Source organism: Peromyscus californicus, unplaced genomic scaffold (assembly GCF_007827085.1).
Source record: "Peromyscus californicus insignis strain IS unplaced genomic scaffold, ASM782708v3 Scaffold_21__1_contigs__length_65335640, whole genome shotgun sequence".
Lineage (NCBI taxonomy): Eukaryota > Metazoa > Chordata > Mammalia > Rodentia > Cricetidae > Peromyscus > Peromyscus californicus.
Genome location: NW_026294514.1, coordinates 26570683 through 26586862, shown reverse-complemented (window position 1 = coordinate 26586862; position 16180 = coordinate 26570683). Strand labels below are relative to the sequence as shown.

Sequence of the window (16180 nt, the reverse complement as noted above, 5' to 3'; positions counted from 1 at the left end):
GCCTCAGGGGATGTGAAGGGCAGGACTCAAGGAGACCCGAGGCAGGCAAGTTTAGGAGGCAGTCTAGTTCCATGGACTCCTAATTGGTTTGGGTTCTGCATGCCCCTTCACTCTTAAAACTGTCTTGGTAGCCTAGTTCCTTACTTTCTGTACTAGGTATATGGCGCCCCTCTCAATACACCTAGCAACTCTGAACCCTACCTATATCAGGCTATACATACCCCTCTCTGGATAATAGCATAAGTTCCTTTGCCTCTAACAACAATCAAATAAATAATTTCTATTCAAATATTTCCAGATAGGAAGACTAGAAAGGCTGATCTGGTATGATCATTTGTGTGTGTGTGTGTGTGTGTGTGTGTGTGTGTGTGTGTGTGTGTGTATGCATAGCAAGATAAAATTGTGTTCTCTAGTAAGCTTTTTTGGGAGAATCTCCTGTTTACATCTTGTGCCTATGTATAATTATACAAGTGTATGATATGTATACTGCATATGACTAAAATCAGATACATTTTGGGAAGGGACATAGGCCATAGAGAAATGGTTATATGACTTAATACATGAGTCAAAACAAAACAAAAGCCTGCCCTTACTATGTGCATTAGTAGTGAAAATTCTCCTTCGCTAGAATGGCTTTAAAGGAAGCTCCAAACAGTAATTGAGCCCCCTCGAGTACCCTCACCCATGTGGTTTGCTGCAGACCTTGACAATGTATCCCTGTCTGGTAAGTCCTATTACTTTACTTTAAATCAAGCTATCTTGCTATGTAAGCCCTTCTTTTCTTTTTTTTCCTTTTCCCACACTGGCAATAGCTAACTTTATTTGTTCAAGAGCTCATAGTGCAAGCATCCAACAAGCCTGGACTTTGATCTGTGAGCTCATATCACGTGTACGAGAAGAAACAAACTGTGACCTATATACAAGTTAAAGACTAAAAAGTTCATGGTTAATCACATTGCAGGTTTGGGATCTACAACCTAGAACTCGGCAGTCACGGGCTTTGTAGATCCTTCTGGACATTCCCCAGGGTTTCTGCACGTTTCCTGAGCTGAGCAACCTTGTCAGCCTTCGGCTTCTGGTTGATGACGCTGGCTAATCTTTGAACATTAAGGATGCAGGGAGGCTGAGGAAGATTTTGTTCTCAGTGTTATATATTCCCTTCACCATCGTAGACACGGGGTGAATCTCAGGTAGGTTTTTCAACTGGATTCAGTGAGGGCAGCTGCACTTAACGCAATAGTCCAGTGATGTCTCCTTTTAGCTTAATGACTTCAAAGGCGCTTCCTACCACCACATATTATATATCCTTCCTTCTAGTTCTGTCGTAATCTGTTTCCATTTATGGATTCAATTCCTGGAGAAGAAATGCCTTCCATGGTCACCCTACTCCACATAGCCACACTGGAGTCAGCATGTACTCCCCAAACCCACCCCTAACAGCTGCAGAGATGAATGCCAACCTTCTGCCATTACACGGCAAAACCTAACAAACCCAGACTGCCAACACATCTAATCATGTGGTGCACGGATGACCCATTTAGTTGTCAGGTGACACAGATATGGAGACCCACCAGGTTAGAAACCACAGTGCTGGTGCAGTCACAACTGTACTTGGTGGTCTGAGGAAAAAGGAACTGAGTTGACCCTTCTGATGGCAGACTCCTGCAATCATCACTACAGTCTTAGAATTGGCTATTACAGAGCAATTTTATTTATTTATTTATTTATTTATTTATTTATTTATTTATTTATTTATTTATCTCTCATATGTGACATCCTGAACAGTTTCCCCTCCCTCTGCCCCTCCCAGCCCACCCCCATTCACTGCTCATATTAAGGCTGGACAAGGCAACCCAGGAGGAGGACAAGGGTCCCAAGAGCAGTCAAAAGAGTCAGAGAGCCCCTGCTTTCACTGCTAGGAGTCTCACAAGAAGCCCAATTTACACATATAAGCAGAGGACCTAGGTCAGACCCGTGCAGGCTCCCTGATTGTGGTTCAGCCTCTGTGAGCCCCTGTGAGGCCAGGTTAGTTGATTCTCACAGAGTAATCTTTAGCCACCACAGTTTTAGGAGTCTGAAGAGATAAACTCCTGTGCTACAGATCCATCATTCTCCTTTGAGCTTGTCTTTCAAGATGTCTACAAGGGCAAGTTCCTCAACCAGAGACTTTCCTAGAATGCTGATGACACATGCCATAACAACTTTTCTGAAACCCCCTGTGGTGATCTTATTGAATGCCTCCTCTTCTGCACCAGGTGTAATGAATATTTCCTTAAAGGCTGCTATCTTGCCCAGACAAGAAAAGGCTCACAGAGCACTGAAATGGGGATCACCACAAAGTCATCAGTCTTGTGAGCCCTTATTTTCAACTCTTTGGAAAGGAGATCAAAAAACATGGACATATCTAGACCTCCTTACCCTCCATCCACTGATAACAAACTTTCTTTGAGTCTTTTTGGGCTATAGTGTAGTAATTTGAACTAGTTATACCAATTCCTAGTCAAGTTCTATTTAAAGCCAAACAAAATATCTAGATAGAACAATCTTCAGGCTCCCTTCTATTACCAGCATCCTGTTGATGACAATCTTAGATTTAAGAAATTATCTTAGGATCTGAGAATTATTTTATCCTTATTCAAACAGTTGGCCTTTAAATCTCTTTTAAGAGGCACAATGCTATCCAAAGATCCATCTAATGCTCTTAATGTAACTTTTAGAACCTTATAATTTTAAAAACAATTATTTTCATATATATCAAGCTCTGTGATGTAGGTGATGCAGGAACTATGCTTTCCCTCGGTCCTTGTAACTGGACTGATTTAGACTTGGCCTCCTCCCTCCTCAAGGCACAGCTTGTCCATCACTCAGCAAGACAGGTGAACAGGACAGGTGCAGCTGTACTTTACGTTGCTTGCATCTTGTAGAGCAAAACAATAATTACAATAAAGTGGAGTGTGTGATGACAGACGATTGGAGACTTTGCCAGGGGGGATGTGTTTCAGAATGGAGGACGGTGGAGAGCCTTCTAGAAAAGTTACAGTCAAAGTGAAAAGAGAGAGGCTGCTTCCATCGGGCCGAGACAGCCAGGGAAGAATGACGTAGTGAGGGAAATACAGATCCTGTGCCTTGAGATAGGATTTCCCCAGTTCTACCTGTGTGCATTGGTAGAAGTAAGGTAGGAAAGAAACGAGAGGCCAGAGACAAATGCTGCTTAACTAGCAGATTATTTCTACGTCCACTGCGGGAGAACCCTTGGGATTACTGTTCCCGCTGAATAATTTCAGCCACGTTGCATCAAGACAGGCAAATTTTGGTTAATTTAATAGAATACTGAATGGATGTGTATCCTGGATTGTCTGTGAAACTCTGAATGCTTTTCATGGCAAGAGTCCTTAGCAGATACTTGTTCCTCAGGGACGGTCTGATTAATACCATGTGACCCTGGAGACATCTTTCTGCCCATGTGTAGATATCATCACCAAAGACTATGAGGCAAAAACTCTGCCTCATTGAAGTTCACTGGCCTGGAAAATAACCAATGGAGACAGTCACAACATGTACAGAGAAAATAGAAAACAAGGGAGTCCGTGGATACTCTTCTTCAGAAAACTATAGAAACGATGATTATTAATAAAATCCTTAGAGGGTAGAAGAGACTTAAAAGAGTGAGAAGGACAAACAGACACCACAAAACATAGGTCAGAAGCCAAAGCAGAAGGAGCCACAGAAAGATCTGGAATGACTATGATGGAAAAATGAGTAAATGGCAATTCTATCAAAGTCTGGAAGCAGCGACAGCAACAGCAGCATGCTACAAGTGTGATGTGGAGTTGGGATTTATGCACTGCTGCTTGGAGGGTTGCCAGTAACAGGCGTGCTTAGTGAGCAATTTGACACTACTTAGACAAATTAACATGGATCCCACATAGGCATCCCAAGAACATCAGCAAAGTCCAGAGGGAACATGTTAGGATATGTTCATTGTGTTCATAGTAGTAGGAACTTGAGGGTGATATGGAAATCTACCAATGCAAATTAGGTAGGTGACATCATGAGTGTAATACATCATGTGAACTGTGCAAGAGAAAGAACAGGGAAGCTGGATAAACATTCAGTAACACAGACACATTTACAAACAGTGCTATAGAAGAATTAAGACACAAAAGATAAGCATGGTGGTACATAACTTTAATTCCAGCAACCAGGAGGCAGAAGCAGGTGAAGGGATATTTATGAATGTGAGGTTAGCCTAGCCTACAGAGTGAGTTTAGGTCAACCAGGGCTATATAATGAGATCCTATTTTAACAAAATAAGAATTAAGAAGTATAAAGATACATAAAAATTCCCCTTTTCTAATAAAAAATATATATATTAGAAAACACATGTTTTAAAGAACACATACAAATCAAAAGATGAATATAAATTAAGCCCAAACGAGAGTAGAGTGATTACCTACAGGGAATAGGCCATGATTGAAGGAATATGATGTATTCTTATCTCCTACTTACAAAGTGAAGAAAAGAAAGGAAGAAGAAAAGGAAGGGGTGGTGTAAGGAATTCCTCCTCCACAGGGAAGCACTCACATCCCAGGCTAGTCCTGTGTCCTGGAAGCAAGAGTCTAAAGGTAAGGTGTGCTTTTCCTGATTTGTGACACTCTACTACACAGTGGAGAGTTTCTGGATACCTTGAAAACCCTGTGTTTGTAATAAACCTCTCACCTGAAGTCATCTGAATATCTCAGTGTATACCCAAGGCCCATCACATAGATGAAGGTTAGGATACTTTTATCAGACAATTGATAAGTACTATGCTAATTGAAGGTTTTCTCTAGAAAATACCACTTGGTCCTTAGCAACTGTTTCGTGCATGAGTACAATCCTCTCTGTTCTGCAAGTGAGGGAAACAGGAGCACAGAGAGGTTGCCACAGTCTCCAAGTCATACAGCCAGTAGGTGGTTGGCTGCGCTTCAGATCCAGACAGCGTCAACCTGGGCCTGGGCTTGGAACCACAGAGCAATATCAAAAGACTCTCTGGAGCAAAGGCCGTTTAGCAAGTGGCTGAGCTCTCCCAGTGTTAGGCTTGGCTAATTTCTCAGACTCCCTAGATGTTGTTACTCACTAACCCTGGCACACCAGTTAATACAGCACCAGACTGGGAAAACAAAACAAAACAAACAAATCTGAAGTGCTGTGTCCGCCCTTGCTCTCTCAACCTAACGACACTGGATTTGGAACCAGCCATTCTTTCCCTCTGGGGTAGCATGACCTTGAGTTCATTGAATTCATCATTAAACTTCTGGAGTCTGTCTCTTCATCTGAAATACTGAGGACACTGACAGGTAGCTCTCAGATATGTTGCTATAGGGATCCAATGAGATAACAGATAATAACTGTGAATAGGCCATGACCCGTGTTGGGGTGAGTGGGACACAAGTGGTCCTCCCCCTCAAATCCTACATTGTGCCCTTTGTTATATTGTGATACAGCCCAGGAGAAATAGGGCATCCACTGTCCTGGGCATCTTGTGTGAGCCTTAACTTGACACCAAGGAGTGCAGTGGCACTGTTGTGTAAGTTTGGTGTTTTGTAGACCCCAAACAACTAGCCAAGTGACTGTGAACTGAAATCTCTGGAACCGTGAGCATAAAGGAGTCATTCCTCCTATAGACTGTTTATATTAGGTATTTTGTTATAGCAATGAAAAGCTGACTAACAGTATCTGTTATCAATTTTCTTGGCAACTGGAACACTTTGGCCTGGGATTTTTCTACTCATGACACTTGCCCTTGAGTTTTGAATTGTAAGGAGAGGCAAGCAGTGAGAATATGGTAGCAAAAAGGAATGCTGCATTGGAGATGTGAGCCAATGGAGAGGCTGAGCAGAGTGGAGCTGTACATCCCCAATTTACTCAAGTCCTTGTGGTTATTGTGTGGTGGGCCATTCTCTCTAAGTCTCTGTTCCCTCACCTGCAACAGTACTGGCCCTAGGAGGTATCAGAAGAGATAATGAATGAGAAGAGTTCATGCAGCAAAGTCCATTGGAATACTTAACAAGCAAATATTAACCTGGTCTGTGTCCTCTGGAATGCAGTATTCTTGTCTGCAAGATGAAGGTAGTAACCGCAGGGATCACATAAGAGTTCCATCAGGATCAAGTTATGTGGCACCCAGAAAGTGCTTGGCATAGCACTTGACTAAAAGCCCTTGGTAATTGTTAGGCACGATGCTTATTTTGTGTGTCCTAAACCAGAAGGAAACAGAAGTGTTGAGATACATCATGTGCTAATGTGTGATATGTGTAGGGCAAGATGGATTTGGTAGATGAATAAGGGTATGGAGAAATGGATAGATATGACCAAACCAGTCTTAGCTGATGAATCTCATGATGAGCACATGCAGGCTCACCCACATTCTTACAGCAAGTCTGTGTGTTTAAATTGTTCATAATAAAAATGTGGTGAGAAAAACGGAAGAGAGATCTGAATGTCAAAATGATCGAAGAACCAGGATTCCAATAAGGAAATGGTATGAGAGGGACTGAAGGGTCACAATGAACTACTCTGGCTGCCTTTTCTTGCTGTAGAAGACAACATCAAGTACCAAGGCTTTGAAGCATGAAGGTGTACTTCTCTTCTGAGGTATAGTGGTATACTGGTGCTTGAGAGGCAACAGTCACTGTCAAGACTAAAGGGAACAGAGCACACCTCTTAGATTCACATCTCGGCCCTGTGTTTTCTAGCTTGGCCAGTGGGGAGAAGTCGCTGAAGTCACAGCACTTCATTTCCTTTCCTGTGAAAGTGAACATAACATCACTTATCTCCTAAGACTGCTTCTGAGTTTACTTGAATTAACATCACCATCGTCCCATCTTAGGAAAACCTATTGTTTCAGCTCTGATGTTTTCCCCAAGGCTCCACTTCACTCCTTTATTAACTGGAGACATCTGGAGAGACTCAGTTGCTGGAGGCCTGGAGAATGGTAGGCAGGGTTGGAGCAGGGGAAGTTGGGCTAAGAGCTGAGTGGGAGTCGGCTCCCAGAAACACGTATGTTCAGGCACTAGTCTGATGAACGCAGAGATCTGGGTTTTTTTTTTTTTGCTCGTTCTGTGTCAGGCACGTGGCGTCTAACGTTATATTTAAAACACTGAAATTATAACCCTGCCATCGTTCCTTTGCAGGCTCTTCATCAACCTGGGCAGAGCGTGTGGCTGGCAGGGAGCCAGCCTCATCCCCTGACTTTCTCCTCCTCCTCCTCCTCCTCCATGTGACTCAGCACAGAGCAGGCATTTTAATAGCTTCTGAGTCCAAGTTTGAACTTGCCCCAAATGAAAGCCTCCCCCCCCCCCCCCGCCTCCACACTTTCTCTCCGTTCTCCCAGCCCACTCTCCATTTCCAATTTATCAGCTAGTAAATTCTGACTTGAACTTGGATCCAGCGTTTCATTTATTTTTGGCAAAAGATCAAATTCTTCCAAGAAAAGGAAAAAAAAAAGTAGGGGCGTGGAGGGAGGCTCAAAAAGAAAAAGAAAAGAAAAAAAAAGCCTGGTTAAACAAAAAGGGCCCCTGGAGACAGCTCCACAGCACCGAGCTGCTCAGTGAAGAAAAAATATCTCTTTTGATGTATTAAGTGTGAGTGAGGTTGAAACAGAGTTTGAAATAAGTTGAGCACGCAGCGGGGATACCTGCCCTGGGACGATCATGGGGTCACTGGGACACTGGAGACTTTCAAACTGGAGGAAGGGTTTGATGGGAACATGGGGCCCGCATTCATTTTCATTATGGCTCCTGCGGTCCCTTGTGCTGTCCAGGAGCTGAAAACATTCTGCTAACGGACTATGCCGATGGAGCCGGAAAGCTCCTGAAGAGCCAGATATCCTTCTAGCAATGCCAACTAACCTGAGCTATGGAAGAAGACACACTATAGCACAATGATGGAGAAAGGTAAAGTGAATTAAGACTGACAGAACTTAAGTCTGATAGTAGCCATCAGCTTGCAGAAATTCTTCCTAAGGTTGGTAATGTTGATTGATGGAAATACTACAGAAAATGGTGAGTGCTCACTCACGCTATAAGCAGCGTTGTAACTGGTCCTATCTGTCTAGAAGGAAATCTGACATTTCCTTTCTCTACACTGGCCCCCACATTAGTGTTTTATTCACCTCCTTCCATGCTCACTGGCAATCATTTCTCACATATACCATTTGTAACATTTTTGCATGGATACGTATAAAATGTGGGTTATTTTTTTAAGGGGATTTTTCTTATTTGACAAAAAATGGCATTATAGCATACATTTTATGTGGTGGTATTGTGTTCCGCAATATATTGTGCATCCTAATAAACTTATCTGGGGTCAGAGAACAGAACAGCCACTAGACAGACACAGAGGACAGAAAATGGTGGCACACACACCTTTAATCCTATCACTTGGGAGGCAGAGATCAGTCTGGATCTCTGTGAGTTCAAGGCCACACTGGAAACAGCCAGGCGTGGTAACAAGAGCCTTTAATCCCAGGAAGTGATGACAGGAAGCAGAAAGGTATAAAAGGCGTGAAAACCAGGAACGAGCCTGGTTAAGCTTTAAGGCTTTTGAGTAGCAATTCAGCTGAGATTCATTCTGGATGAGGACTCAGAGGCTTCCAGTCTGAGGAAACAGAATCAGCTGAGGAATTGGTGAGGCTGTGGCTTGTTCTGCTTCTCTTATCTTCCAGCATTCACCTCAATACCTAGCTCCGGGTTTGTTCTTAGTAATAAGACCATTTAAGATTCATACTACAATTTTAGTTTTTAAATTTGACACTATATTTCCAACATTCTTTTTCTTTTCTATTTTTTTTTTTTTTGGTTTTTCAAGGTGGGGTTTCTCTGTGTAGCTTTGGAGCCTGTTCTGGAACTCACTCTGTAGACCAGGCTGGCCTCGAACTCACAGAGATCTGCCTGCCTCTGCCTCCTGAGTTCTGGGATTAAAGGCTTGCATTACCACTGCCTGGCTTTCCCACATTATTTTTCAAGTGCACCATTGCTTCAAACTTCTGTGCAGAACCCCCATCACGTACATCCAGTAAAGTTTCCCCAATAATTCTCCAGTAATAGACTTCCACCCCCCACCAACTTCTCACTTCTTCCCCAAACAAAAACAATGCAAACAAAACAAGAAGAAAATACCCCTCCCAAAGAGACGGTGAACTCCCTTATACTGGTTAGATTTTTGTCAACCTAGAGTGATCTGCGAAGAGGGAACCACAATTGAGAAAATGTCTCCATCAGACTGGCCCGTTGGCAAGTCTGTGGGACATTTTCTTGATGAATGATTGACGGGGAAGGGCCCAGCCCACTGTGGGTGGTGTCACCCTTAGGTAAATGGTCCTAAAAGAGGAAAATGAGCATGCCTGGCAAAGAGAGCAAGCCAGTAAGCAGCTTTCTACCATGGTGCCTGCCTCTGTCCTTGTTTGGGTTCCTCCTCTGACTTCCCTCAATGATAGATTGTGACTGGGATGTGCAAGTCAAATAAACCATTTCTGCCCCAAGTTGCTTTTAGTTATGGTCTTTATTATAGCAACAGGGAGCAAAGCAGGACACGCCCTCCATGAATGGGTCAGCATTTCTTTGTATATCCATGTCTCTATCTGTATCCATGTCTACAAATCTAAATCTATTTACATCCATTTAGGATAGACTTACTGAATGATGCTGTATGAGTATATTTAGTTTTATTAGCAAAGAGATCAATGTAATAACAGCTCTTTCAAATTATAATTATATATATATGCCTATACACATAAGTATATATTATCTATATGTATGTATTTTTATATATGTATATATCATCTATTAATGTATGTATTTTTTCATGGACTTGGCGCTGCTAAAACCTGTGCCCACACATTTACCAAGATAAGCATATAAGGAAATCACAGCCACACTGTGTATTAGAAAAATCTTGTGGGTCTCTGAAGTTTCATGGAAGCCACATCCCTAACACATGTGACTCTGCAGGGAAGAGTCAGGACAAGGTTGAGAGTGCATCCTGGGAGCAAGTTCAAGGACAAGCCCAGGTCCTCCACAGGCTCATGGACCCTGCAGAGGCAGGTGACTTCTCCCCCCTGCTTTGTTAGTGGTATCATGGGGATCACAGTCCACATTCATGAGTCAGAGTCCTAGGAGGAAATAAATTGCACACTCAAATTGAGTGATTTGAAGAACATTGGAGGAGTAGGACTGTTTATTGTAGCTGAAGTTTTCCTGTGTCCCGCCTGGCCTGCTGTCAGGAGAAATCTCTGTCACTCGCTGGTCCCGAAGCTGCTTGGACCCCCAATAAACACACAGAGGCTTATAATGATTAAAACTGCTCGGCCATTAGCTCAGGTTTACTAATGAATAGCTCTTACACTTAAACTCAGCCCATTTCTGTTAATCAATATGTTGTCACATGTTCCGTGGCTTTATCTTGTGCCATTACATGTTGCTCCCTGGACGGTGGGCTGGTATCTCCTGGCTCAGCCTTCCTCTTCCCAGAATTCTCCTTGTCTGCTTATCCCACCTATACTTCCTGCCTGACTACTGGCCAATCAGTGTTTTATTAAACCAGTGTACGAAAGCATTACCTCACAGCAGTTTATAAAGATTTAGTGAGGGTAAGGGGACTGTACTGCTAGTTTTTCTCAACTTAACACAAGCTAGGGTCATCTGGGAAGAATCTCAGTTGAGAAAAGACCTCCATGTAGTAGTAGTAGTAGTTGTTGTTTTTAACTCTTTGCTCCTTGAGGATCCACCCAGCTCCCAAATAAATACATGGAGACATAGTCTTACTTATGAATGCCCGGCCTTAGCTTGGCTTGTTCCTAGACAACTTTTCTTAACTTAAATTATCCTGTTTACCTCTGCCTCTGAGCTTTTACCTTTCACTATTTTATATACCTTTCTTTCCTTCTTACTCCATGGGTGGCTGTGTGGCTGGCTGGCCGGCCCCTGGGGTCCTCTTCTCCTTTTTTCAATCCTTCTCCTCCTCTTCCTTCTCACTCTTCTCTTGAGCCTAGATTTCTCCCCTTATTTATTCTCTCTGCCTGGCAGCCCCATCTATCCCTCTCCTACCTAGCTATTAGCCATTCATCTCTTTATTAGACTAATCAGGTATTTTAAGCAGGCAAAGTAACACAGCTTCACAGAGTTAAGCAAATGTAACATAAAAGAATGCAAAACATCTTTGCATCATTAAAGCAAATGTTCCACAACATAGACAAATGTAACACATCTTCAACTAATATTCTATAACACCTCCATTAGAAAGGCCTGCAAACAAGCATGTGGTATATTTTATTGATTAGTAGTAGATGTAAGAGGGTCCAGCCCACTATGGGCAGTGCTGTCCCTGGGCAGGTGATTCTGAACTGTATAAGAAAGCAAGCTGTGAAAGCCACAGGTGAGCAAGCCAGTAAGCAATGTTCCTCCATGGTTTCTGCTGTATTTCTTGCCTACAGGTTCCTGACTGGAGTTAGTGCCATGGCTTCCCCTCATCATGCATTATAATCTGTAAAGTGAAATAAACCTTTTCCTCCCCAGTACACTTTTGGTCACACTACTTTGTCACAGCAATCAAAAGCAAACTAAGATTAAAATTGGACCAGAGAGTGGACTCTTGCTGTGACAGATCTGGCCATGTTGTTTGGGGGGAAGATTATGCTGATGTTTGGAACTTTAGACTAGGAAATCCATGGAGTGTTCAGAGATTAATCACCTGTTGTGGGAACTTAGAAAATAATGCTGAGAAAAGTGCAGAATATGGCAGTCTGGCTGGTAAAGTTCACAGGGAAGAAAAGACTCTACCAGGGCCATCCATGTAATATTTTGGATTAAGAATATATAGAAATGAAAGTTTGCTTTACTGAGACCATTGATAGGGCCATCTGGGTCTGAGAAATCATCTGTGATTAAGAAGAGCCCAGCATTACTGAGACGAAATCTGTTGGAAGTGTTTCCTCAGGGTCAGTGTGCAGAAGCTGTGGTCAGCGGGTTAAGGCTGCATCTCATACCCACAAATGAACTTGGAAATGTGTAAGAGTCTCTACATGTTACTGCCTTTGGCTCCATGGGAGCTGCATAATTAAGGAAAGCATGGAGTTACAGTTGAGGTTTGGCATCATGGGATGTCAGGAGAGGCCATCAGGGAAAGTGTAGCAGCTTCAGCTGCACAGGAGACCCTTTGACCAGGTCATGGAAAGAAGCTGAGGCCTGACACTGTAGTTGGCATTGTCTTTGGGCTGTCAACCAGCTCCCACATAAAGACATGGAGATGTACTATCAGTTATGAATGCCCAGGCTTAGCTTAGGCTTGTCCCACTAACTCTTTTAACTTAATTTAATCTGTTTCTGTTCATCTATGCTTTGCCTCAGAGCTTTTTACCTTTCCTTCATTTTGTATGTCCTACTTTGCTGCTTCCTCTGTGTCTGTGTGACTAGTCCCTGGCATTTCCCTGTTTTTTTTCTTTCTCCTTTTCTTTCTTCTCGAGCCTAAATCCCTTTTCCTACTTAATTTCCCTGCCTGGAAGTTCCACCTTTCCTCCTCCCTCGTTATTGGCTGTTCAGCTTTTTATTAGACCAATCAGGTGCCTTACACAGGCAAGGTAAAATAACAACACATCTTTACATAGTTAAACAGATGCAACACATGTTTCCAGAGTTAAAGAAATGCAGCACAGCTTTGCAGAGTTAAGCAAATATTACAAGACATGACATCATGAGAGGAAAGGAGACACTACAGGTGAAGACTGGCTTCACTGCCCTGGAGGTCACTGACTGAAGGAGTCATGGAGAAGAGCTGAGACTTGACATCATATGGTAGGGTCTCCTGAAAAAGGCTTGGAGGCCATTGTTGAAGGTACAGACTGTGGAGAGCCCAGGATATTGGGGATGCCAGGACTATGGGATGGCTTCCAAGGACAGCAACAGCTGTGGAGGTGGCCTGAGCCTATAAAATGAGCTAAGTGGGGCTGGAGAGATGGCTCAGTGGTAAAGAACACTGACTGCTCTTTCAGGGGTCCTGAGTTCAATTCCCAGCAACCACATGGTGACTCACAACCACCTGTAGTGAGGTTTGATGTCCTCTTCTGGTGTGCAGGCATACATGCAGGCAGAACACTGTATACATAGTAAATAATAAGTCTTTTAAAAATGAGCTAATTTTAAAAATGAATGTTCTGGGAATAGAGAATGTGCTGGAGGGATGCCGAAGAGTACATCCAGGGAGTGAATTCAAGGATCAAGCCCAGGTCCTTCAGGGACTAATGCACCCTTCATGGTCAGGTAACTTCTTGCCTCTTTATTTTTGTCAGTGGTATCATGGGAATCACAGTTCATATTCATGAGTCAGAGTCCTAGGAGGAAACAAATTGCACACTCAAATTGAGTGATTTGAAAAGCATTGAAGGCATAGGACTGTTTGCAAAGGTTTAGTGAGGGTAAGGAAGCTGTGCGCTCTCTCTCTCTCTCTCTCTCTCTCTCTCTCTCTCTCTCTCTCTCTCTCTCTGTATTTTGTCAATTTGCAAAAGCCTGGATCATCTGGGAAAAGGGAATCTCAACTAAGAAAATGTCTTCATCAGATTGGCCAATAGGTAAGCCTATGAAGCATTTTCTGGATTAGTGATTAATGTGGGAGGGCCCAGTTCATTGCTCCTCTAGGATGTGTAAGAAATAAAGAGGGCTGGAGAGATGGCTCAGTCATGAAAGGCTAGGCTCACAACCAAAAAAAAAAAAAAAGAAATCAGGAGCAAGGCGAGCAAGGCATAAACAAGCAAGTTGGTAAGCAATGTCCTTCCATGGCCTCTGCTTCAGTTCCTGCCTCCAGGTTCCTGCCTGAGTTCCTGCCCTGACTTTCCTCCATGATAGGGCATAAGATGGAAAGTGAAATGAACATTTTTCCCCCAAGTTACTTTTGGTCATGGCATTTCATCATAGCAATAGAAAGCAAACTAAAATAGAGGCTATGTCTATTCCTGGGCTAGCAAAAGTGGGGGAGTCATTTCTGGGAATAAGTGGGAAGAGGGAATACCATCTGCCAAGCTGAAGACTGCTGTGTGAAAAGGACCACTAATCAAAGTTCTGGCTTTCTGTTTCAGGAGTAGAGGACACCAGTGGGAGAGCCAGACGACCATACCCCTCCCCATTTCTCCCTCCCCACCTCTTCTGCTGTCCTGGGGCTGACTCCAGTGGAGAGCAAGAAGCAAGGGCACTGTGGTTGCTTTCCACAAAGTGCATTGTGGACTTGGGGTTGGGTAGGCAAATGGAAAGAATCTAAGGAATCCTGCAGAATCCTTTTGCAGCCTTTGTGAGAATTAGATGGACACTTAAGTATAATGTGATTAGCAGAATGAGTGCCCAGAAACACAGGGCTAGTGTTGTTATCCATATCTTGTACATTTCCTTATTGATTGGCAACTAAAACCTTTGCGTCAAAGTAGTTGACTGCAGCAGATAAGGTCACTGTGGTATATACCACCAACTAAAGGAAGACAGAAGCCGCTAGTGTAAGGTGTATGGGCCTCTTGGAGGAGAGAGACAGAGACAGAGACACAGAGGGAGAGAGAGACAGACAGAGAGACACAGAAGGGAGAGAGAGAGAAAGAGAGACAGAGAAAGACAGAGACACAGAGGGAGAGAGATAGAGAGAGACAGGGAGAGGAAGAAATAGAAAGAGAGAGAGAGAGGGAGAGAGAGAGAAGGAGAGAGGGGCATTAAAGGCAGCTGTCTGCCTGAAGAGGATTTCAAAGTGAGGTAAGGATGGGGAGAAACCCTTTATTTTCTCTTTTCCTTCCTAAGGCTGCTTTCAAGTCATGTACATTTGTTATTTTATAGTTACTGGTGAAAATGTCAGATAAGTGCTATCTGGGAGGTGGATTCATGGGGTGTGGCTTTTTTTATTTTTTGAAAATTTTAAAGTATTTATTCATTTAAGAGTAAAACAAATTGAGGAAATAATACAATAAGTGACAAAGTTGGCCCCAAATTATTTTGTTAAGAATGTGAAAACCTGAAGTTTGCCTCATTATTTAATAGTGAAATGTTAGTCTTGGCCTCACACACTCCCTTGTGTGTGTGTGTGTGTGTGTGTGTGTGTGTGTGTGTGTGTGTGTGTGTGTACACATGGGTTCACATGCCACAGCATTCATGCCAAGGACAACTGTTGGAATCAGTTCTTGTTCTGCCTGTGGCATCAGCCTTGACAACATGTGAGGCATCGAGGTATCTTGCTGGTCCTCTATCTTCTTCTAGGTTCTAACTTGGAAACAATGACTTCCACGAGCCTATCACAGTAAGAAGGACCCTTCATCCACAAAGACAATCCCTATTGCTGTAGATCATATAAATGTTAGTATATGCTTTAATTCCAATGTTGATATCAAAATTTATACAGAGATGGGGAGAGAAATAAAGATGTACAATTTCTTCCCTGTGATTTTACGAATGTGCTCATCAGGTTTTATGGATGTGTGTAGATACATGTATTTTTTTTTTTCTACATGACACAGATCTACTATAAAGGCTGACAATTCTGACATCACCCCGCTTAGATTGTAACACTGGCTTCACATTTACCAGCTAGTAAGTGTCAACTAGTTCCTTGGTTCCTCCAAACCTTGGGCTTTCTTACTTCTAGAATGGCAAATGCCACTCCTTTCACAGAACTTGGAGGACTAAAGGACAGGAGCATGGCTGTGTTAGAACGATTGGCCCACATGTGGGAGCAGGTCTTTATTGTTCGAGTCTAAAGCAGCTCTGTCCAGAGAAGAAGACTGTTTCCAACCCAGTTACTTCTAACTCATCTCCTGAGAATGGCCTCTGACTGAGAAAGGGTGGGTGGGTGGGTGGCAGTGTGTATCTCTGGGCTGTAGACCTGTAGAATGTGTGTCACTTGGGGTTGAACTGCCCTGCTAACCTCAGTCTTCTTGCTTAGATCTGCGGGAACATGATGCCCAAAGGGGATCTCACAGATAAAAGAGCTGTAGAAGGATGTTAACCCATTCTCCTCCCGGTGCGTCCCTTGCCACAGTGCTTGCTTGGGGAACAGTGGTAAGGAACGGGAGCATCATCCAGCAAGTGGAAAAACCAAAGCAGGTCATCTGACTTACACACACACACACACACACACACACACACACACACACACACACACACAGAGAGAGAGAGAGAGA

The 16180-nt window shown here is 43.2% G+C and overlaps 1 pseudogene; it reads right to left on the bottom strand.

Annotated features, from left to right (window-relative positions):
• Positions 1 to 970: 970 nt before the first annotated feature.
• Positions 971 to 15726, bottom strand: LOC128118021 (L-lactate dehydrogenase B chain-like; annotated as a pseudogene).
• Between the last annotated feature and the right edge of the window lie 454 nt (positions 15727 to 16180).